We start from the raw sequence: 23,582 nt of genomic DNA on the forward strand, positions 1-23,582 counted from the left end.
TCCCGGGTTTACGCCATTTTCCTGCCTCAGCCTCCCGAGTAGCTGGGACTACAGGCGCCCGCCACCTCGCCCGGCTAGTTTTTTTGTATTTTTAGTAGAGACGGGGTTTCACCATGTTAGCCAGGATGGTCTCGATCTCCTGACCTTGTGATCCGCCCATCTCGGCCTCCCAAAGTGCTGGGATTACAGGCTTGAGCCACCGCGCCCGGCCTACACTTTTTTCTTTCTTTATTTCTTTTTTTTTTTTTTTTTTTCAGACAGAGTCTCACTCTTTCACCCAGGCTGGAGTGCAGTGGTGAGATCTTGGATCACTGCAACACCCACCTCCTGGGTTCAAGCAATTCTTGTGCCTCAGCCTCCTGAGTAGCTGGGACTAAAGGTGCATGCCACCACTCCCAGCTAATTTTTGTACTTTTTCTTCAGTAGAAACGAGGTTTCGCTATGTTGGCCAGGTTTGTCTCAAACTCCTGACCTTTAGTGATTCACCTGCTTTGGCCTCCCAAAATGCTAGGATTACAGGCATGAGCCACTGTGCCTGGCCCACTTTGTCTTTCTGAACCTCAGTTTCCTCATCTGTAAAATGTGATTAGGAATAGGGCTCATGCCTTGAGACTATTGCCGGGGCTAGACAAGGGAACGTGTGTAAAACTCAGCACAGCACTGGATGCCTAGGAAACACTTGATAAGGGAAGCTCCAGGTTCTCAGCCCATCAAAGACAGTCTGTTGCTGGGGCAGGGTGGTCATTCTGGCTTTGCAGCACATCTCCAGGCCAGGGTGGCTTCAAAAACTGGCCAGTCTGAGCTGATACCACACTAAGTTAGGCAAAGAGAATTCCAGCCAGAAGCAAAGAAATGATGCTTTGGACAGCCCAGGACCACACTCTGGGAGAGATGTGCCATTTCTGTTCCACCTTTATTTATTTATTTATTTATTTATTTATTTATTTATTTATTTATTTATTTCTTGAGACAGAATTTAGGTCTGTCACCAGGCTGGAGTGCAGTGGTACAATCGTAGCTCAGTGTGGCCTCGACCTTCTAGGCCGAAGTGATCCTCTCACCTCAGCCTCCTGTGCCCAGCTGATTTTTTAATTTTTTGTGGAGATAAGGTCTCACTTTGTTGTCCAGGCTGGTCTCAAACTTCTGAGCTCAAGCAATCATCCCACCTTGGCCTCCCAAAGTGTTGGATTGCAAGCATTGACCACTGCACCTGGCCTCTGTTCCAATTTTTGAAACATTAAAAATTATTCTCCTTTTTCTAGGGGTTCTAGGTGATATCCTCTGTTTTATTTTGCTGGTTTCCTTTTCATTTTGTGGGTGGTTGTATACTGAAGTCCTCCTATAAAACTATAAAACTAGTTATTGTGATAAATGTTTTATGTCCATCCTTGTTTTTCTTTTTCTTTTTTTTTTTAGAAGGAGTTTTGCTTTTGTTGCCCAAGCTGGAGTGCAATGGTGCAATCTTGGCTCACCACAACCTCCACCTCACAGGTTCAAGCAATTCTCCTTCCTCAGCCTCCTGAGTAGCTAGGATTACAGGTATGTGCCACCACACCTGGCTAATTCTGTATTTTTAGTAGAGACAGGGTTTCTCCATGTTGGTCAGGCTGGTCTCGAACTCGCAACCTCAGGTGATCCACCTGCCTCAGTCTCCCGAAGTGCTGGGATCACAGGCGTGAGCCACCGTGCCTGGCCTTATGTACATTCTTTCATGTAATCTTTATAGCAACCCTTTCATATAGTTTTTGTGTTATTGTCCTCACTGTGTGGATGAAGAAACTGAGGCTTGAACAAGTTAACAAACGTTCCTGGGTCTGTCTGGCACTAACCCCTTCGGCCTTTGTGACTAAACTTACCTGGCCTGTCAGCAGAAAGGTCCCTAGAACCTTAAGTTACCCTAGTATCCTGCCCCAGAATTACCCAGTGAGTAGAATGCCAAGGTTTGTCTGGACCAAAAATAAGAGAAACAACCATTGGGAGGCCGAGGCGGGCGGATCACGAGGTCAGGAGTTCAAGATCACCCTGGCCAAAATGGTGAAACCCTGTCTCTACTAAAAATACAAAAATTAGCTGGGCGTGGTGGCAGGTGCCTGTAGTCCCAGCTACTCGGGAGGCTGAGGCAGGAGAATCGCTTGAACCTGGGAGGTGGAGGTTGGAGTGAGCCGAGATCACGCCACTGCACTCCAGCCTGGGCTACAGAGCAAGACTCCATCTCAAAAAAAAAAAAAAAAAAAAGAGAGAGAAACAACCATGTGACACGGGGCGCAATTCTGATTAAGGAACCATCTGTTGTATTAGGGTCACATGTGTAATACATTCCCTGAGAATTTAATGCGGGGAAAAATTTGTCTCTCCCAATTCACTGGCCTGATTTTTCCAACCATATCACAGCAATAGCTAATTCTTCTATAGGATTTACCACGTGACAGGCCTGTTATGAGAACTAAATATGCGGCCGGGTGCGGTGGCTCATGCCTATAATCCCAGCACTTTGGGAGGCTGAGGCAGGTGAATCACTTGAGGTCAGGAGTTCGAGAGCAGCCTGACCAATATGGTGAAACCCTGTCTCTACTAAAAATACAAAAATTAGCCAGGCGTGGCAGCAGGGGCCTGTAATCCCAGCTACTCAGGAGGCTGAGGCAGGAGAATTGTTTAAACCTGGCAGGCAGAGGTTGCAGTGAGCTGAGATTGCACCACTGCTCTCCAGCCTGGGCGACAGAGCGAGACTCCATCTCAAAAAACAAAACGAAACAAAAAAAAGAACTAAACATGCCTGAAGTCATTTAATCCTTCCAGGGACCCTAAGAAAGGGGTTTATTATTATATTGTCCTGTTTTTCAGAAGAAGCAACAGAAGCACAGAGAAATTAAATAACTGCGTAAGGTCATGTGACTAGTAAGTGGCAGAGTTGGGTTTCAAAACAACGTAATTTGCCTCCAGGGTCTGTGTATTCAATCACATGTTTACTACTTCCTACACAATTTGTAACTCATCCTGGTTCCCTCTTGACTTTGACTGCCAGGAAAACTCAGAGCCATGATTTGTTCGTTCTTTACTGTTACTATCCTTAGAAAACTCAGCCCACCATTTCTACCCTAATTAGTCAGTTTTTCATCTTTCTTTTCTTTTTCCCCAGTGGCCTTTGATCCAGGCTTTTATCACTCCCGAATTCTTGGTCTTTAATTATCAGTCAGATGGTCTCGAGGCTGCAATGAAACCACCTCAAAACCCTTTTTGGAAAAGATATGACGTAAGACATCAGATGAACAGATATGGCTTCTGACCAGTTGAGCCAGCTGGACACAGTTGAAGATGTCTTTTGAGCGTCTTTCATGTAACCAGTACTGCCCTCTGTCATGTGGAGGATACAACCGTGAGCCCAGGGTAGTCCCATACTAGTTATGCCAACTGCTATGATAGATAAATCCTGAAAACGCAATGCCTAAATACAATAGAAATTAGTTCAATGTGTGGCCCCCTCAGTCAAGTGATGAGTGAGACCCAGGTTGACTAAGGCTCTGTCTTGTCCAATGTGTAGCTTCCAAGGGGGCCCCTGGTGTTGACATCTGATTGGCAGATGAGAGAAAAGAGCTTTGAGAAAGCCTACATCCTTCTTCACCACTTTGGCCAGGACATGGCATTCATGTTCTCTGCCCATATCCCACTGGTGAACACTAGTTATGTTCCTAATAGCAAGGAGTGCTGGAAAATGTAGTCTGGCTGCTTTTCTCAGAAACAACTCTACATTTGGAAGGGGAACAGCTTTGATGAACAGCTGACCTTGTCCCAGTTTATGAGGAACTTAAAATTATTGAACGGTCTAACCTTATAGAATGGCTAAGAATACCATGCAATATGTAATGTGGCCACAGGGAGGAAAATGGCCTGGCCTTGTTTACAAGAAACCATGGACAAAAAAAAAAAAAAAAAAAGGAGCATTTAAGGCCGGGCACAGTAGCTCGCACCTGTAATCCCAGCACTTTTGGAGGCCGAGGTGGGTGGATCACCTGAGGTCAGGAGTTCGAGACCAGCCTTATCAACCAATGAAATCCTGTCTCTACTAAAAATACAAAATTAGTTGGGTGTGGTGGCACACGCCTGTAATCCCAGTTACTTGGGAGGCTGAGGCAGGAGAATCGCTTGAACCCAGGAGGTGGAGGTTGCAGTGAGCCAAGATTGTGCCACTGCACTCCAGCCTGGGCTACAAGGCGAAACTCCGTCTCAAAAAAAAAAAAAAAGGGGGGGAGCATTTACATTTAAACCAAATGTATTTGTCCAACAAGGGAATGGGATGGGGTGTGGGGAGGGGGAGAGTTTATCATGATAGCGAGTATTCAGGAGAGGCTACATTTTCACTTGGCGGAAGGCGCTAGAAGGGGTCACGTGGACAGATGCCTCCTATCAGTCCTTCTAAGTGTGAACTTCCATGTAAGGTTCCCTTAATCACCTCTGAGCACTTACTTTGTGTCAAGTTCTCGGTAAGGCTCTGAGGACCCAGAAACACATGAGACAAGGTCATGGTTACTCAACTGAAATGCAGAAGCAGGATGGAGAAAGGCTGAGCTCTGGAAACAGGAGGCTGGAGTTTAATTCCTAGCTCTGTTATTTCGTAGCTGTGCGTCACTGGAGCTGCCACTTGGCCTCTGGTTCTGTTTCCTCATTTATGAACTAGGAACAACAGTTATCTTCATAGATTAAAGAACCCAGTGACGAAATATACCTGGAGCACAGTGGCTGGTATGTAGTAAGCACGTTATTTTATTAGTAGTAATATTTTTATGACGACCTTGGATAAGTCACTTCAAAGCCTCAGCTTTCTCATCCGTAGGATGGAGTTAACACTGACATCACGGGGTTGGAATCTTGCTGTGTCGTGGGGTCGGGAGCTGCCATTTCGTCTCTCCGCTTCCTTCTGGGATAAGTGGGTCGCACCATGCCCACTCGATCGCGGACGGAAACCAGCCCCGTTCGGCGCGCAGAGGAGGAACCTGATTAATAAGGACGCGATTTCCTGGCTGCGCTCCTGGGGAAGGAGGTTTGCTCTGGGTCCCATCCCCCGGCCGGTCCTGCTCAGGAAACGCGGAGAGAAAGCCAGGAACCAGGCCTGCCAGGCCCTGCGGCCCCTCAGCGCCGTCCCTCCTCCCCGGCCCTCGGCTGCAGGAAGCCGGCTGGCGGGAACGCCCTGCCTGGTGGGTGGGAAAGGCGAGAGCGCGCCCGGCACCGGCGGCTTCCCAGACCCGCGGCCGGCCGGCTGCGCGGAGCTGTCACTGCGGCAAACGGCGAACGCGCCGGCCCCCTCCCCCGCCTCCCGCACGCCTGGTGCAGTCGGCCCATTTGTATTTCACCAAGTGCTGCAGCCGGATTCATGGCTCACTGGCGCAGGAGGGGAGAGAGGCTGAGTCCTGTCAAGCGTCAGCGCCCCACCGGGTACGGAGCGCACGCCGTGGGGGCCGGGGTGGGGAGGGAAGGGCGTCCAGCCCTCTCTTTTGGGTGGTGAGATGCTGAGGCCTGAGGGTTTCTAGGTGAGTGTTCAAGGTCATGGCTGGTAAACGGCAGGGCCGGGATGCGACTCGGGGTCTGTTTCATCCTAAAGTTTGTGCCTCGCGTCTGTGGTTCTGCTCCAGGTTTTTGAGGTGTTTGGAGGGCGGGGGTTACATTCTTGCAGCACCTCAAGAACCGGAGTTCTGTACCCAGGGGCTACCGATGGCCCCTCAGAGGTCTGTGAACTCCTTGTGTAACATGTTGTGTGTGTTGTATTTTTCTTCGAAGTTCCAAAGGTGTCAGTGATCCAACAAGGGTCAAGAATTATAGCTCTCCGCAGGGTATGGTGACTCACGCCTGTAATCCCACCGCTTTGGGAGGCCGAGGTGGGAGGATCTCTTGATTCCAGGAGTTCGAGACCAGCCTGGGAAACATAGTGAGACCCCTCATCCTTACAGAAAATTTAAAAATTAGCTGGACATGGTGGCACATGCTTCTGGTCCCAGCTACTTTGGAGGCTGAGACAGGAGGATTGCTTGAGCCCAGGAGTTTGAGGCTGTGGTGAGGGGTGATTGTGTCATTGCATTGCAGCCTGGGCGATAGAGGTCAGACATTGTCTCAAAAATCGAAAAATCCCCAAAATTATAGCTCTCCAAGCCCGCTATGAGGACTCCAGCTTCATGAGAGGTTGAGGTTCCTCTATGTCTATAACCTCTTGAGAATATTTCTGCAAAGCCCCAGCTGTTACTCTGTAGCAACTTGGGGGCCTCTACAGGATCCCAGATCTTTCTACTGGATCTTGAGACTCTTTCTATAGGATCTTGAGATCTCTCTGGGGATTTGAGCTCTTTATGGGGTCCTGGTGTCTCTTTCTGCGGTTCTGACAATTTTACTATAAGGTCTGGTGGTCCTCCATGGAATGAGTTCTAAACCTGGGCCTCAGGATAGCTATGAACTCCCTGAAATTGTATGCAAGATTTTGTGGGTCTGTCTGTATAGGTGGAATTCTGGAGAGAGGTTTCATGGATTTCACCAGATTCTCAAAAGAATCTGTTATCCCCAAAAGCTGGGAAAAAATATTGCTTTAGTGCATTCATTTGAACAGGCCTTACTCCTTTCTCAAAAATAAAAGTCAAGGAAGTAGGGGGCCGGGCCGTGGTGGCTCACGCCTGTAATTCCAGCACTTTTGGGGAGGCTGAGATGGGCAGATCGTTTGAGGTCAGGAGTTTGAGACCAGCCTGGCCAACATGGTGAAACCCCATCTCCACTAAAAATATAAAAATTAACTGGGTGGAGTGGCACACGCCTATAATCCCGGCTGCTCGGGAGGCTGAGGTACGAAAATCACTGGAACCCAGGAGGTGGAGGTTGCAGTGAGCCGAGATCACACCACTGCACTCCAGCCTGGGCGACAGAGCAAGACTGCATCTAAAAAAAAAAAAGTCAAGGAAGTAAAAAGTGGAGGAAATAAAAGACAGTGTTTTCTAGTAGAGTATGGGCTTTGGACTCAGGCATTCCTGGGTTAAAATCCCAATTTCCCACTTACCAGCTGTGTGACCTTGAGCATGTTCCTTACCCTCTCTGAGCCTCCAGGCCACCTCCTCTAGGAAGCCTTCTCTGGCTCCTCAATTGAGTTAGGTCCCCACCCCGCATCCCCCAATCCCTTCTGGCATCTCGCCTGATTTTTTGCAGCACTTAATGTAATTGTTATTAAGTAATTGTGTTTAATGTTATCCTGTTTCTCCACTCCTCCAGTCCAGGAAACTTGGGGCTTTTGCTGTATTACAGTCTGTGTAGTGCCTGGCACCTGTTAGGCACTCCGCCATTTCTTATGAAATAAATAAAAGTGCAAAGGAATGGAGGGATGCAGGCCGGACACTGTACTAGGGGCAGAAAGGGATCAGAAATTAATAAGCATCATTCCTGCTGTTGAGGAAGTCCCAGGCTGGAGGGGGAAATAAGATGCAAACGAGGAAAACCGTCCTAAATGCGCTAATGGGGGATGAACACTAATCGAGGCAAACACTAGCAGGGAAAGCACCAAAAGATCCAAAGATGAGTGAGACCTAGTCCCTGAAGAGCTGAGATGCCTTTCCTTTGTATTATGTGTTACGATTTACAAAGCACTTAGCTTACATGCAATAGCTGGGTATACACTTATTCTGCAGAGGTGGCAAAACTACTGCAGAGAAGAGTTCAATGACTTGCCCAAAGCCACCCAACCAATAATGGCTGCCTGAGTGCATAGCTTATTTGCTTTGGAATACAGCCCATTTCCTCCTGGACTTGGGCTTTGATGTTGCACATGTCTTGGTTTAGATCCTACTAGATGTGTGACCAGTAAGTGACTTTACCTGTCTGAGCCTTGTTCCCAGTCTGCAAGATAGCAGCAATAATGACCCCCTATAACCTTTAAGAGATAGTATATGCAATATACTAGCAATAATGACCCCTATAACCTGTAAGAGGTAGTATATGTAAACTACCCAGCATGACTCTTGGTTCAGAATACAGGATCTATAAATGTTTGTGGAATGAATGAATGAATGAATGAATGAGTGAGTGAATGAAATACATGTAGTAATGGTTACCCTGAAACATGAGGGAGCAAAGGAATAGAGAGAACTTAAAATCATGCCATTAGAGGGATGATAGGAGGATTGAGGGCGATTTTATTCCTTCCTAGTCTCACTTTCTATGATTCTTGGCAGACTTTGCACTGGCCTCAATCATACTGGGTAATCATTTATTGTTTGCAAACCAACAAAAGTGAGCCAACTCCAGCTTGGTTAGCTTTCTTTTTATGTATATCTTTACTGCCTTTTTTCTGATGACACAGTAATACTACTCCTTGTAAAAAATTAAATTGCAGAATGATATAATGAGTGAAAACGAAAGCGCAAGTTTAGACATGGTAGACACAAGGTGCTGACATATTGTGATTCTTTGGAAGGTGTGGAAGGGGCATAGGACAGTGTGATGGTGAATTTACGTGTCAATTTGACTGGGCTAAGGGATGCCCAGATAGCTGGTAAAACATTATTTCTGAATATTTCTAGGAGAGATTAATATTTGAATTGGTAGATTGAGTAGAGAAAATTGCCTCCACCAGTGTAGGTGGGCATGATCCAATTCACTGAGGGTTCAACAGAACAAAAAAGAGGAGGAAGGAAAATTTGCTCTCTCTCATTGAGCTGGAACATCCATCTTCTCCTGCCCTTGGACATTGGAGCTCCTGGTTCTCAGACCCTTGGACCGTAAGACTTATACCAGCACTTCCCTGCCCACAAACCCCCATTCTTAGCACCACCATCTTTTCTGGTTCTCCAGCTTTCAAAAGGCAGACTGTAGGACTTCTCTGCTTCCATAATCTTGTGAGCCAATTCTCATAATAAGTAGATTATATATATTTATATATAGATATGTATACTCCTATTGGTTCTGTTTCTCTGGAGAATTCTAACTAATACAGACAGGGAGAAAAAAAAATTCTGCCTGCTTAAACGTCTTTTTGTCCTGGCCTTGTCATGGTTCCTGGGACTTATATTAGGTGTCTTACTTTTGGCTTGTAGCATTGAAAGTTCAAATGCAACCAAGGTCTTGGGTCAGGGGAGGAAGGGAAAATTGTCTCAGCATGGGCTTTCCTGGAACCCCATGAAGAAGGAGATGGGATCTGTGGAACTTTCTATTGCAGTATGCACAGGTGGCTCAGATGCCCACTGCTGGTATACCTTGTAGCTGTGTTTTTACCCCCTTTCCCCTCTATAGCAAAGTCTTTGTTGAAAGTTCTCACTATATGCACAGACAGAACAGCAAAGGAGGCTGGACACAGTGTCTCACTGTGTAATCCCAGTACTTTGGGAGGCCAAGGCAGGTGGATGACTTGAGCTCAGGAGATGGAGACCACCCTGGGCAACATGGCGAAACTCCGTCTCTACCAAAAATACAAAAAAATATTAGCTGGGTGTGTGTGTCGGCGGGCACCTGTTATCCCAGCTACATGGGATGCTGAGGTAGGAGGATTACTCGAGCCTGGGAAGTGGACTTGTAGTGAGCCGAGATCATGACATGGCACTCTAGCCTGGGTGACAAAGTGAGATTCTATCTCAAAAAAAAAAAAAAAAAAAAAGCAAAAACAGAAACAAAACGAAACTCAGCAAAGCAAAAGAAAAAAACCTGAAGTTTCTCTATTTAGCTCTTTTTTATTTATTTATTTTTTTAGAGACAGGGTCTTTCTCTGTCACTCAGCCTGGAGTGCAGTGCAGAGATCATAGCTCACTGCAGCCTCCAACTCCTGGGCTCAAGCAATCTTCCCTCCTCAGCCTCCTGAGTAACTAGGACTACAGGTGTGAGCCACCATGCCTGGCGGTGGCTCACACCTGTAATCCTAGCACTTTGGGAGGCTGAGGTGGGCGGATCACAAGGTCAGGAGTTGGAGACCAGCCTGACCAACATGGTGAAACCCTGTCTCTACTAAAAATACAAAAATTAACTGGGTGTGGTGTTGCACGCCTGTAATCCCAGCTACTCAGGAGGCTGAGGCAGAATTGCTTGAACACGGGAGGCGGAGCTGAGATCTCACCACTGCACTCTAGCCTGAGCAACAGAGCGAGACTGTCTCCAAAAAAATAAAAATAAAAATAAAATAAAATTTTGGCTGGGTGTGGTGGCTCACGCTTGCAATCTCAGCACTTTGGGAAGACAAAGCTAAAGGATCGCTTGAGCCCAGGCATTTGAGACCAGCCTGGGCAACATGGTGAAACCCCGTCTCTACTAAAAATACAAAAATTACCCGGGCGTGGTGGGTCATGCCTGTAATCGCAGCTACTCGGGAAGCTGAGGCAGGAGAATCGCTTGAACCTGGGAGGTGAAGGTTGCAGTGAGCCCAGATCGTGCCACTGCACTCTAGCCTGAGCGACAGAGGGAGACCTCTGTCTCAAAAAAAAAAAAAAAAAAAGAAAAAAATTTTTTTTTTGTTTGTAAAGACAGGGGTCTCCCTCTGTCACCCAGACTGATCTCAAACTCCTGGTCTCAAGTAATCTCACCTTGGCCACCCAAAGCACTGGGATTACAGGTGTGAGCCACTGAGCCTGGCCTATTTAGTTCTTTATAGTCTCCATATTTTTCTATGCATATACTAAGCATATATTACAAATTATAACTATAGGGTCCTACTACACTTGTAATTCAGCATCTTACTCTCACTCTTTTCACTTAACAATGCCCAATAGAGACCTTTTATTGCCTAATCATACAAATCTATTCCTTTCCTTTTACTATATGGAGCCTCTTGAGGGCAGGGCTATTATTTAGCCCTACTTCCAGTCCAGAGTCCAGCATATGGGAAGTCTTGCTGGGAGGACGAGGACATGTTCAAATAGTAACAGCAACCACTACATCCTGGCATGAACTAGGTGCCAAGCTCTGAACGCAGCTCTTTCAGATGTTTAACCCTCACAGGCACTGTGTGAGAAAGGTGGTATTATTATTTCCATTTCGCAGATGAGAAACTGAGGTGCAGAGACCTAAAAACCCAAGATTACATAACTAGTAAGTGGCAGAGCTGGGTTTTGAATCCTGATCTTTCCTGTGCCAAAGGTTTTGCTATGAATAAATGAATAAGTGGTTGCTGGGATCATGGGTCCTGGGGAGAAAGTTCTTTCTTCAGAACCTCCCTGGTATGTCCTGGGTTCTTCCTTCCAAGGGTTTGTAGTACTTGGAATCGGCTTTAGCCCTTAGGAGCAACTCAGTAAAGGCCCTTCCTTTGCCTCCAGCAATCTTACGGCCATGCTTACTTTTCACAGGAAGTGGTGTTTTTGAATATTTTTTCTAAAAATAAGCTATAATTTATTAGGGGCCTTTGAGGACCAGGCCAGGCATTTCAGGACACCCATGTGCCTGCCTGCAGCATAGGAAATTAATCAGAACCCCAAAGTTCTTCCCCTCCTCCCACAGGCCAGTGCTCTGGAAATGCCCAGTGCCTCATTGCAGCTCTCCTAGAGGACTGCAGAGATGCCAAGGGCAGTTTAACACAGATCCACGTCTCTGTAAAGAAGGTGAGTGGAGAAAGGCACGAAGCAGAAATGGGTCAGCTGTGCTGCAAAGAACTCTCAGAGAGAACCCCACGCTGACCCCAGCTTGGAGGCATGCTGAATGACAGAGATGCCCTGGGGCATCAGATGTGACTGCAGAATCCATCTGGGGTCTGCAGACTGCAGTGCTGGTCTCTGTTCCAATGGGAATGCTTTGCAGGGCCACTTTCAGCAAGCCTCTTCCTTTCTCAAAACCCTAAAGTCTTCCACGTGAAATGATTTAGTGGATTGTAACGAGGTGCTGTGTGGTGTTACGAACTAGAAATAATACCGATGATAGTAATTTTATATATATATATAATATATATAACATACAATAATTATATATATTTTTGAGACAGGGTCTCGATCTGTCGCCCAGGCTGGAGTGCGGTGGCATTATCATGGCTCATTGCAACCTCCACCTCCCAGGTTCAAGGGATCCTCCCACCGCAGCCTCCTGAGTAGCTGAGACTGCATGGGCACCACCAGGCCCGGCTAATTTTTGTATTTTTTGTAAAAACGGGGTTTTGCCATGTTGTCCAGGCTGGTCTCAAACTCTTGGACTCAAGTGATCCACCCACCTGGACCCAAGTGATCCTCCCAAAGTGCTGGGATTGCAGGCATGAGCCACCGCGCCTGGTCAATATAATACTATTGAAAATAAGAACTACAGGGGCCGGGCGTGGTGGCTCACATCTGTAATCCCAGCACTTCAGGAGGCTGAGGTGAGTGGATCACCTGAGGTCAGGAGCTTGAGACCAGCATAGCCAACATGGTGAAACACCGTCTCTACTAAAAATACAAAAATGAGCCAGGTGTGGTGGCAAGTGCCAGTAATCCCAGCTAATTGGGAGGCTGAGGCAGGAGAATCTCTTGAACCTGGAAGGCGGAGGTTGCAGTGAACTGAGATCGCGCCACTGCACTCCAGCCTGGATGACAAGAGAGAAAATTCATCTCAAAAAAAAAAAAAAGAAAGAAAATAAGAATGACAATCATATTGATTGTGGAACACTGTGCCTGATGCTTTCCAGAAAGTATGTTAGGTAATTTAAAAACAAACACCACAAGACTACATTATTATCCCCATTTTACAAATGAGAAGATAGGCTCAGAGACAGCCAGTATGACCCCAGAACATATGATCCCAGGGTTTTCTGGCATCAGAGCTTCAGCCCCACAAACATGTGTGGGTTCTGACCTCCAGGGAGTGCTAAGAAACAAATGGGAGGTCAGTTCGTTATAAGTTGTAGTGTTCATGCCCACGTGAGGGTTAAACACAATGTTATTGGGTATTCAGAACAGGGAGGATTGCCTTCTGGCTGGGAGAAGCTGGGAGGTGAGACAGCAGGGGAAGAGCTTGAGCAAAGGGTCAAATGTGGGAAAGCAGTGGGTGTGCTAAGAGAAGTCTGGATAAACTTTGTGTGTGTGTGTGTGTGTGCGCGAGCGTGTGTAAAGGTAGGAAGTGATCATACCAGGCCAGGGCTTTGGCCTTTATTCCATAGGCAATAAAGAGCTTACACAAGCGATGTCTCAAGAGACCAACCATGCTGCTGTAGTCAGAGAGGAAGCAGCCCTCAGCCCATCTGTGCCCTGGCTTGTGAATGTTGCTGTGTGCCAGCGTGTGGGAGGGCATCGGCAGCGAGAGCAGTCTCTGGCTGTGTCCTGTACTCTGCTGGGTGTGGGTCTTGGGCTGTCTTCAAAGCCTTCCTCCTGACTTCTCAGGGCCCTAGGTGCTTTTTAGATAGTAGACTTAAAGGAAGTATGTCAGAAGTATCGGAGGGGATTTTGAGATCATGTGGTTATTCCCCCCTCCCATTTTAAAGAAGATGAAAGTCGGGAACATAGATAGGAAAGTACTTGTCTAGCGTCACACAACGAATGAAGAGCAGAACGGGGAACTGGAACCCATGCCTCCTGAGTCTGAGCTGAGTTCCTTCTCTGCGTTTGCGGAGTAATAGAAATAGCATTTGTTGAGTGATTATTCCATATCAGGTTCTAGGCTAAGCACCTTTCCATTGATTATCTCATTTAATCCTCACAACCCTTCAGAGTGCCCCGCTTTTTTTTTTTTCTTTTGAGACAGGGTCTCACTCTGTCACCCACGCTGGAGTGCAGTGGCACGATCACGGCTCACTGTAGCCTCTACCTCCCCGGGCTCAAGCGATCCTCCGACTTTAGCCTACAGGCGCGCGCCACCACGCCCGGCTAATTTTTGTATTTTTTTGTAGAGATGGGGTTTCGCCATGTTGCCCAGGCTGGTCTCGAACTTCTGAGTTTAAGCGATCCGTCCGCCTCAGCCTCCCAAAATTCTGGGATTACAGACGTGAGCCACCACGTGGGCCGAAAGTGTCCCTCCTGAAATCGGGAAGTCTTGTCTTCCATTTCGATTTCCCAGGGCGCCCACCACAGGACCTAGCTAGGGAGGCAATAAAAACTTGGTGGAGCCTAAGTCCTGGGAAGAGAAAAAAAGGACGGAGGGGGCGGGGCCTGCAGACCAATCCCGCCCATCACAAAGACCCCGCCTTCCAGACCGCTGACGTCACCACTTGGCCCCGCCCATCATTGTCAGTCCCGCGGAGCCAGAGGCGGCGCCGGTCGCTGGGAGCTGAGCGCCGGAGCCCTCCGCGGGCGGTATCGCTGTCCGGGGCCGCCGAGGTGAGGGTCCGTGAGGCGGCGGCGGGAGCGCGGCGCGGGGGACCGGGACGGGCGCGGGGAGCGGAGGGCGGCGGGGGTGGGGGGCCGGTCCCCGGTGAGGTCGGGGCACCCGCGGCCACGGGGCAGAAGAAACCGCGGGCGCAGCCGGGGAGGGATGGGGGTGTGGAGTTGGAGGAGAGTTGGAGTGGATTTTGGAGGAAGGGCTCAGGAGGAGACCTTTTGGGGCGAGACCCGGCACATGTTTGTGGAGTTGGAGGAAGAGACTCTGAGATTTTTCCTCGGGAGGGGGAGGGAAGGTTCATGAGGAGACTTCTTGGTGGGAGCGAGACTCGGAGGAGAAATGTTTGGGGCAGAGACGCGGAGGAGACATTTTCGAGGGGGCGGCGAAGAGTTTCGGGGGTCGAGTTTGGGGTTGGGGGAGGGGCGCGGTCCGGATTGGGGTGGGGGGCGGCGAGGCGGCCGGGAGGGGGCTGCGCGGGGCCCGGCGGGCACCGGAGGAAGGAAGTGATCAGACAGGAAGGGCCCGGGAGCTCCAGCAGGAGGAGGAGGAGGGCGGTTTGGGAGCCAGTCGGTCCGGCGTGCGGGGCCAGCTGCGGGCGCGGGGCGCGGGGCGGGCGGGGAGGGGTCTTGCGGCAGCCGCAGCTGTCGGCCGCGCCGGCCCACGTCCCGGGCGCTCTGCTGGTCTCGCAGCCAGACCGCTGGGCCGGGAAGGAATTCGAGGCATTCGCTTTGTTTAAGTTGCCAGTAGACAGTCCTTAGGACTAATTAATGGTGGAATCTGCAGGGGGACGCCGGCGAGCGGGGCCGGGGCCTCCCCCCGCCCGCCGCGGTGAACTTTCCGCAGCGCGGGGCCCGCCTCCCCGCGCACCCCCGGCCCCCGCCCAGCTGCCCGGGCGGGGTAGGAGCCATGGCTTCCCGGAGCGCAGGAATGAAGTGCGGTTTCTGGGGCCGGTGGCCTCTGACTGCGGAGCCTGCCTGCAGGGAAGCCGGCGTCCCGGAGCGGCCGCGCTGGAGCTTCGGAGCCCCGTTTAGAGCTCTTGGAGGTGGCTGCGGTTTTTGTGCATAACCTTGGAGGAGCCTCTGCGATCCGAGAAAGACTATCTTGCTTTGGAGCATCTGTTTCTTCATCGCGTCAACCCCTTTCCTAACACTGCAGAGCTTGTTGTGGCTTGTTTCGGAAATGCCGAGGCCAGTGCTCACCCTTGCGGGTGGGAGAGGGGAAGAGAGTAGGCACCCCCAAAACCCCTGCAATGTGATTTCCAGAAGGCCAGAGAGTGCCTGCAGCTCCGCCGTCGCACCTTCACTGACTTGAATGACCTTGGGGGAAGGATTGCGCTGCGGAGCCCCTGGTGCCTTATGTGTCGTTGGAGGAGAAGATACTCTCTGGACCTCCCTGCCTTTTGGGGATGTTTTGAGGGGTGGGGTTTGGTCAGGGTATTTCTTTTACAAACGGCTGCTGTTCTGGCCTAAGGAGCTGTACTGGTTTCAGAGAATTCAAATCACCTAGTAAGATCTGACTACCTCAAATTAGGGAGGGGTTTGGATTTTTAGGAGGACATTTCTTTTTTGGGAATCTGGACAGTATGTTCCAGATTGCCTTCTGTCACTTTGCAACTTTGGTAGTATGCATGTGGATAAATTGAATTACCCCCATAGAAAATTCTTCTCTTGTCAGAAATAATTGTTTTGCTCAGAATTCCCCTGGGGGCAGATTAAGGTTTTGCTCAATTTACTCCTAGAAGAATTTACTTCTAGAAGAATTTTCCAGGTTTCTAAAATTAAATCACTTTTCTAAACATAGTAACTAAAGTTTGAAAAACTGGAAGTAGTGAGCTGGGAAGGGAATGGGTTGGAGGATGAAGAAGGCAGCAAACACTGGTTCTCTGTTGGCCAGTGATTAATAATACGGATTGTTAATTAGCCTTCCTTGATTATGAGGTGTTTTCTTAATCTTAAATAATTTAAGATCAAGAAAAGGAACTAATGTTGTTTAGTTGCCTATTCTGTGCCCGGTAATTATGCTAGGTGGTATAGATCTTAGGCAGTCTTCCCAATAATTTTGTGAGGTGGTAGTTAGCATCCCTTTTTTTGTTTTGTTTTGAGATGGAGTCTCGCTCTGTCGCCCAGGCTGGAGTGTAGTGGCCGGATCTCAGCTCACTGCAAGCTCCGCTTCCCGAGTTTACACCATTCTCCTGCCTCAGCCTCCCGAGTAGCTGGGACTATAGGCTCTCCCCAACCCGCCCGGCTAGTTTTTTGTATTTTTTTAGTAGAGATGGGCTTTCACCGTGTTAGCCAGGATGGTCTCGATCTCCTGACCTCGTGATCCACCCGTCTTGGCCTCCCAAAGTACTGTTGTTTTTTTTTTGTTTTTTTGTTTTTTGTTTTTTTTTTTGAGACGGAGTGCTCTGTCACCCAGGCTGTAGTGCAGTGGTGCGATCTCGGCTCACTCCAACCTCTGCCTCTCACGTTCAAGCTATTCTCCTGCCTCAGCCTCCCGAGTAGCTGGGAATACAGGTGCGTGCCACCATGCCCGGTTAACTTTTGTGTTTTTAGTGGAGATGAGGTTTCACCATGTTGACCAGGCTGGTTTTGAACTCCTGACCTCAAGTGATCTGCCCGCCTTGGCCGCCCAAAGTGCTGGGATTACAAGCATGAGCCACTGCTCCGGGTCAGCATCCCTGTTTTATAGATGAACAAGCCAAAGGTCAGAAAGTAAAGTGACTGTCCCAAGTTCACACACACAACTAGTAAGAAATGGCGCTGGAATTCAAACCCAGGTCTGTTTCTCAGGTCTGTGGTTGTCTCTCCACTGTGCACACTGCCTTTGGAATCATGAGACCTAGTTTTTTGGCCTTTGACTCAGCCACTGGGTGACTGTGGGCCCTAGAATAAGTCAATTAGGTCTGTTCTCCAATAATACTGCCTTTTGTTTCAGCAGTGTTGTCAATATGCACTTGAAGTGTGCTTTTTTTTTTTTTTTGTAAAAAGACAGACATACAAGGCTGTAGTAGTGGTATGTACTATATGCCGCTAGGTGCTTGCTTATTTCTTATGATGGAAGCATTTCTGTTAAAATGGAGAGTACCTAAGTGATCATATATTTCATTTATGTAATGGAAGTTGATGGATAGCTAATGGCCCTTCCAGTGTAAAGCGGCCATCATTAAGGTAACATTGTCAGAAACAGAACCATTTTTCATGTAATACAGCTTTCAGGGACAGTATCAACTTATGAGTAAAGCACACTACAGGTAGGACCCGGATAGTCCAGGCTGAAAGATGTGGTATAAACTTTGATGCATATAATAGATGCACAGCAAATATTTGATGAATGAGTGAATGAATGTAATGAATGTATTCTTTTTTTTTTGGAGTGCAGTGGTGTGATGATGTCTCACTGCAACCTCAACTGCCTGGGCTCCAGTGAGTTTCCCACCTTAGCCTTCTGAGAAGCTGGGACCACAGGTGCGTGCCACCATGCCTAGCTAACTTTTTTTTTTTTTAATTTATAGAGATGAGGTTTCCCTGTGTTTCCCAGGCTGGTCTCCTGGAACTCCTGGGTTCTGGGAATCCTCCAGTGTCAGCCTCCCAAAGTGCTGGGGTTACAGGCATGAGCCAATATGCCCTGCCCTGAATGCATTTTTTTTTTTAAAAAGCTTTATTGAGGTATAATTTACATACCATAAAATTCACCAATTTTAAGTGTACAATTTGATGAGCTTTGACAAATGTATACAGTTGTATAATTACCACCACTGCGTTTATTTTTTTAAACTGTGTGTTGTCTTTTAGGAATTGCGTAGCAGATTTATCCCTGGAAATGTTGAGGTTTCTATGCTCAGATTCAATACTGTGAGGTCAGAATGAATATTAGAGTGTTAATGTGCCAACTTGGGAGGAAATAGGAAAACCTTAGGTATTTAATGGTGAGGTAAATGGGAAGAATAAGAGGGAGAGACATTTATTGGATTAGGGGAAAGATAAATTCAGGAGGAAGTAGATTTTAGTTACTTTTAAGACAGAGGATACATTTTGGGAAAAAGTTACCAAAAGATTTAAGGAGTTGAACTTTTTATTTTTTTTCTTTTGAAATGGTAGCTCCTGAAATATAAAACTTAACATCTTTGGCTGTGCTTAAGAAGTGCTTAACAAATTATGGTTGTTCAAATAATACTTAAGGGTGGGGATGGTGTAAAGTGGTTGAAGGCCTTGCTCTTCCACCTATGACAGAATATCCTTAGTGTTGATGTCTAACTTGTTTTAAGTAATATTCCACAAAGGGAAGAATACATTAGGTAGCAATTGTGGCTTGTGGGGAAGATTGTTTCTTCCTTTGCATAATTTCTCAAGTCACTGAACTTCTCTCAGCATGCTTTAGCTCAAGTCTCTGTCTCTGTCTTAGAAAATGCCTGGAACCTCTGCTAATGAGCTTCTAGAAGAAGCCCCACTTCTACCTTCTCTTTATTTTTTGATTTTGTCTTTATTCATTCTGTTTCTGTATGGTGACTGTTTTATAAACCCCTCTCTCACCCATGAATTTGTCTGAGAATGGAAACTTTTTTTTGCTCTGCCCGAAGCAAAGGAATTCTTGTTACATCCACCATTGGTCCTCCATATGCCGTTAGGAAATGATAATTAAAATAACCCTTTAGATCTGCTCAAAGGGGTGACTATAATAATGTTCACTCCTTGATCAGAGGACGTGCTAATCTTTTCTGTATTGTTCCAGTTTTAGTATTTGTACTGCAGAAGTACTACTCTGTTCACCTTTGAGAAAATAATAACTCTATGAGGTGGTTATTATCCTTATTTTATAAATGAGGGAATTGAGCTCAGAGCAGTTAACTGCCAGAGCAAGTGAGGGGCAGACCATTGATTCAAGCTCAGGTGTGATTGATGCTCAGGTTTGGAATCTGTGTCATTACACTCTTTGTTGTATGGGAGTGGAGGGTCAAGGGAAGAGCTTGAAAATACCATATTAAAATATGAGCCGTAACATAACAAGCATTGCTAACCTTTTTAGGCATTGCTGTTGTCATCTATGACTTTCTTAATTTCTGGAGATTCCTCCTTATGTTCTAAGGAATTTATAGTTAATCCTTTAGTATTGCACAACTTCCTGCCCAGACCCAGCATTTCTTTTTTTTTTTTTCTCTTTCTTTTTTTTTTTTTAAGAGACAGACTCTCACTGTTTCTCCCGATCTGGAGTATAGCAGCAGTCGTAGCTCACTGCAGCCTTGAACTCCTGGGCTGAGGCAGTTCTCCTTCCTCAGCTTCCTGATGAGCTGGGACTAAAAGTGCACCACCATGCCCAGCTAATTAAGAAACTTTTTTTTTTTTTTGGTAGGGACACGGTTTCACTTTGTTTCCAGGCTGGTCTTGAACTCCTGGGCTCAAGCGATCCTCCCACCTTGGCCTCCCAGAGTGTTGGGATTACAAGCATGAGTGATACCTGGCCCCAACATTTATTCTTTTTTTTTTTTTTGAGACAGTCTTACCCTGTCACCCAGGCTGGAGTGCAGTGGTGCGATCTCAGCTCACTGCAACTTCTGCCTCCTGGGTTCAAACGATTCTCCTGCCTCAACCTCCCGAGTAGCTGGGATTACAGGTGCCCACCACCACACCCAGCTGATTATTGTATTTTTAGTAGAGACAGGGTTTTACCATGTTGGCCAGTCTGATCTCGAACTCCTGACCTCGTGATCCACCTGCCTTGGCCTCCAAAAGTGCTGGGATTATAGGTGTGAGCCACCACACCTGGCCTTATTTTTTATAAACATGGTACTTTGTATCACTGGCTATTTGAATTACCCCTCTGAAAGCTTCTACCAGGGTAATCTTTCATTCAAGACCTGCCGTATTTGCATGTGCCCCTTTGTACCTGTTTCTTTATTTTTACAAAAAAAATTAAAAATATGGAATGCTTTGTGAATTAGCATGTCATCCTTGTGTAGGGCACATACTAATCTTCCCAGTACCATTCCAATTTTAGTATTTGTGTTGCGAAAGTGAGCACTCTATTCCTGTTTTTATCTGGACAAAATAATATTTTAAAAATGTATATTATGGGCTGGGCACAGTGGCTCATGCCTGTAATCCCAGCACTTTGGGAGGCTGAGGCGGGTGAATCACGAGGTCAGGAGATTGAGACCATCCTGGCTAACATGGTGAAACCCCGTCTCTACTAAAAATACAAAAAATTAGCCAGGCATGGTGGCAGGCGCCTGTAGTCTCAGCGGGAGGCTGAGGCAGGAGAATGGCGTGAACATGGCAGGTGGAGCTTGCAGTGAGCAGAGATCGTGCCACTGTACTCCATAATTGCACTCCAGCCTGGGCGACTGAGCGAGACTCCGTCTCAAAAAAAAAAAAGTATATTACATTATTAGAAACTTTATTATTGAAGTATATAATAACATATACAGAAAAATGCACGTAAAAGTGGAATTTGATGTTTTTTTTTTCCCTGCAAACTGAATATACCCATGTAAGCAGCAACTAGATCTAGATCAAGAAACAGCGTTACCAGTACCTAGAAGCCCCTACCCAGTTCCCTTTCAGTTCCTGTCTCCCCTCTGCTTCCCAGGGTAATCACCGTCCTGACTTCTGACGGCATAGATTATTTTGCTCTTTTTTTGTACTTTTGTAAAGATTGAATCATATTGTATGTATTCTTTGTGGTCTGGCTCCTTTTATTTAAAACTAACGTGAGCGTGCAAAAATTTTTAGTGGTTTTCTTTTAGATTTGGAATAAAATTCAAATTTCAGCTCTTTTTTTTTTTTTTTTTTTTTTTTGAGACAGTCTTGCTCTGTCGCCCGGGTTGGAGTGCAGTGCAGTGGCGTGATTTCGGCTCACTGCAGCCTCTCCCTCCTGGGTTCAAGCAGTTCTCTGCGTCAGTCTCCCAAGTAGCTGGGATTACAGGCTCCTGCCACCACACTAAAAAGACAATTTTTGTCTTTTTAGTAGAGACGGGGTTTCACCATATGACATTGGCCAGGCTGGCCATGAACTCCTGACCTCTTGATCCACTCACCTCGGCCTCCCAAAGTGCTGGGATTACAGGCGTGAGCCACCGCACCTGGCCATTTCAGCTCTTTATTTTGACCTATGATGTCCTGTATAGCCTGACTCCTGCCTACTTTTCGGGTAGACAATTGCCATCTTATGCCAGTCTCATTGCCTGTTATGCTTCTGTTACGCTAACTTCTTATTTTTATTCTTATTTATTTAATTTTTAGAGATGGAGTCTCACCATTGCTCAGTCTGGTCTCAAACTCCTGGCCTCAAGCTGTCCTTTGGCCTCCAGAGTAGCTGAGATTACAGGCGTAAGCCACTGGCCTTATTTTTAAACTCAATGAGCTGTTTTCTAAAGGGCCTTTGTATGCATGGCTCTGTCTTCCTTGAACACTTCTTTCCCCTGCTCTTTGCATGGCTGCCTTCATGCCTGAGCTTATGTATAAATATCAGGGGTACTTTTCCTCATCATCGCGTCTTGCTAGTCCTTTCCCATTATTCCACATTACTGGCTTCTGTTGCCTCCTTTCATAGCACCTATTGCAATTTATGATTATATATCTGTGTGCATGATTGTTATGTCTTCCCTGCTAGATTCCATGAAAGCAGAGAACTCATCTGTTTTGTTCTCCAGTGTATATCTAGTGCGTAACACAATGACTGACGTAGAATAGGTATTTAATAAATATTTAATGGCCATATTCCCAATTCAGCACCTTTGTTCCCGTTATCTTTTGTCCTTTTCTCTTACGCTGTTTAACTATTTAAATCTTTTCCACCCCTCAAGACTCAGGTCAGTTCTCCCTCTTTGAAGTCTATCATGGCTTTGCAACAGTTAATCTCTCTTCTCTAAAATTTTATAGCATTTATTGCCAATACCACCTCATGTTCATGGAAAATCACACTATCACATATCTTATTTTACCTAGTTGTATCAAAGGTTTCTTATTTTCTCAAAAGTCTTGTAGCTTGTAATGCCAGTACCCCTCATGTTTTTTGTTAACTTGACCAGTTTCTATTAATATCTTAATTACCTAATTTGACTGGAAGCTTCTCAATTAGAAGCTATTTGTTTTAGCTAATGCCCTCCTCAGTTGTTTTCACTGGCACATAGTAGGTCCTTAGTAGAGTTTTTGATGACCAATGATATTTATGTATAGGTAGCAATTTTAATTTCTTAAGCTTATTAACATGGATTCTTTTTATTAGAATCCTGCTTAGTGTTTTCTCTAATCTAAAGGCCGGGAGTGCACCAACTGCTTCAGGCGATATAGAGAATATTAGGGTGTGAAAGTACAGGAGTCCAGTCCTAATGCCACAAAGCAGATACTCCTTTGGAACTTGCCACTGGCGTAGAATTAACTATGCAGAATTCCTTAAAAGTGCTTCATCAGTGCTTGTTTAATGTTCTCAGATTGGAGTTACTAACAGAAACAAGACACTAGGTAGTACTTTATTTGAATTTTCTGTTGACTAACATTTTATTTTGATGTCAACAGTGAAAATCTTGAGCCAATTAAATCTGCTTAAAGCTGCTTTGTCTGATCTGTGGGTTAGCTCTCTCAGTAGTTATTCTTCCTCTTGTGTTAAAAGCAGAAATGCAAATTTAATTAGTAGCAACTGAATTGATTTAACTCAGTACATATTTCAAATTAAGTGGTAAATGTAAATTATTTTTTAGGAGGTACCTACTGTGTATTTTAAATCAGTGATTATTTTGGCTTTTCTGATGAAACTGTGTCAGAAGATTATAGGGTAATGTAATAATTGGTTTGTTTTTGTTTTTTGAGACGGAATTTCACTCTTAACGCCCATGCTGGAGTGCAGTGGCGTGATCTTGGCTCACTGCAACCTCCACCTCTTGGGTTCAAGCGATTCTTCTGCCTCAGCCTCCCGAGTAGCTGGAACTACAGGCGCATGCCAGCGTGCCTGGCTAATTTTTGTATTTTTAGTAGAGACGGGGTTTCATCATTTTAGCCAGACTGGTCTCGAACTCCTGACCTCAAGTAATCCTCCCTCCTCAGCCTCCCAAAGTGTTGGGATTACAGGCATGAGCCACCACGCCTGGCATGGTATTGATATTGTTAGCCATTGGCTATGTGACAGACACTATCCTAAGCATTTTTCATACATTGGTTTATTTATTCATTCACTCAACAAATATTTATTGAGTACCTATCATGTTTCAAGCACATAATCTCATGTATTCTTCACTACACCCGTGAAGTAAGTATATAGTTTATTACAGATGAGAAACTGGTACACACAGAAGCTAGATATCCAGTGTCACAAGCTGTTGAGGGTCAGATTGAGATTTTTTTAAAGAATGCCAGTTACTGACATCTTTGGCATGAATTACT

The 23,582-nt window shown here is 46.4% G+C and overlaps 1 protein-coding gene, 1 non-coding gene and 1 pseudogene across 5 annotated transcripts in view; 1 reads left to right on the top strand and 2 right to left on the bottom strand.

The window, feature by feature from the left end:
* Positions 1 to 5,240: 5,240 nt before the first annotated feature.
* The window catches only part of LOC105494414 (leucine zipper protein 1), a 95,212-nt gene continuing 76,870 nt past the window's right edge, over positions 5,241 to 23,582 (top strand). For 2 of the 4 annotated variants that reach the window (XM_011762802.3, XM_011762805.3), the window contains exon 1: positions 5,241 to 5,427. The gene's annotated coding sequence lies outside the window, so the exon portion shown is untranslated. Of the gene's footprint in view, positions 5,428 to 14,113; positions 14,211 to 23,582 lie in introns of those variants that run through there. The other 2 variants (XM_011762803.3, XM_011762806.3) reach the window with 2 other exon arrangements.
* On the bottom strand, positions 18,871 to 18,965 carry LOC112429098 (U6 spliceosomal RNA; annotated as a pseudogene).
* LOC139360506 (U6 spliceosomal RNA) lies at positions 20,120 to 20,226 on the bottom strand. Its single transcript, XR_011617904.1, has one exon. It is a non-coding gene; the product is annotated as a U6 spliceosomal RNA (small nuclear RNA).

Source organism: Macaca nemestrina, chromosome 1 (genome assembly GCF_043159975.1).
Source record: "Macaca nemestrina isolate mMacNem1 chromosome 1, mMacNem.hap1, whole genome shotgun sequence".
Taxonomy (NCBI): domain Eukaryota; kingdom Metazoa; phylum Chordata; class Mammalia; order Primates; family Cercopithecidae; genus Macaca; species Macaca nemestrina.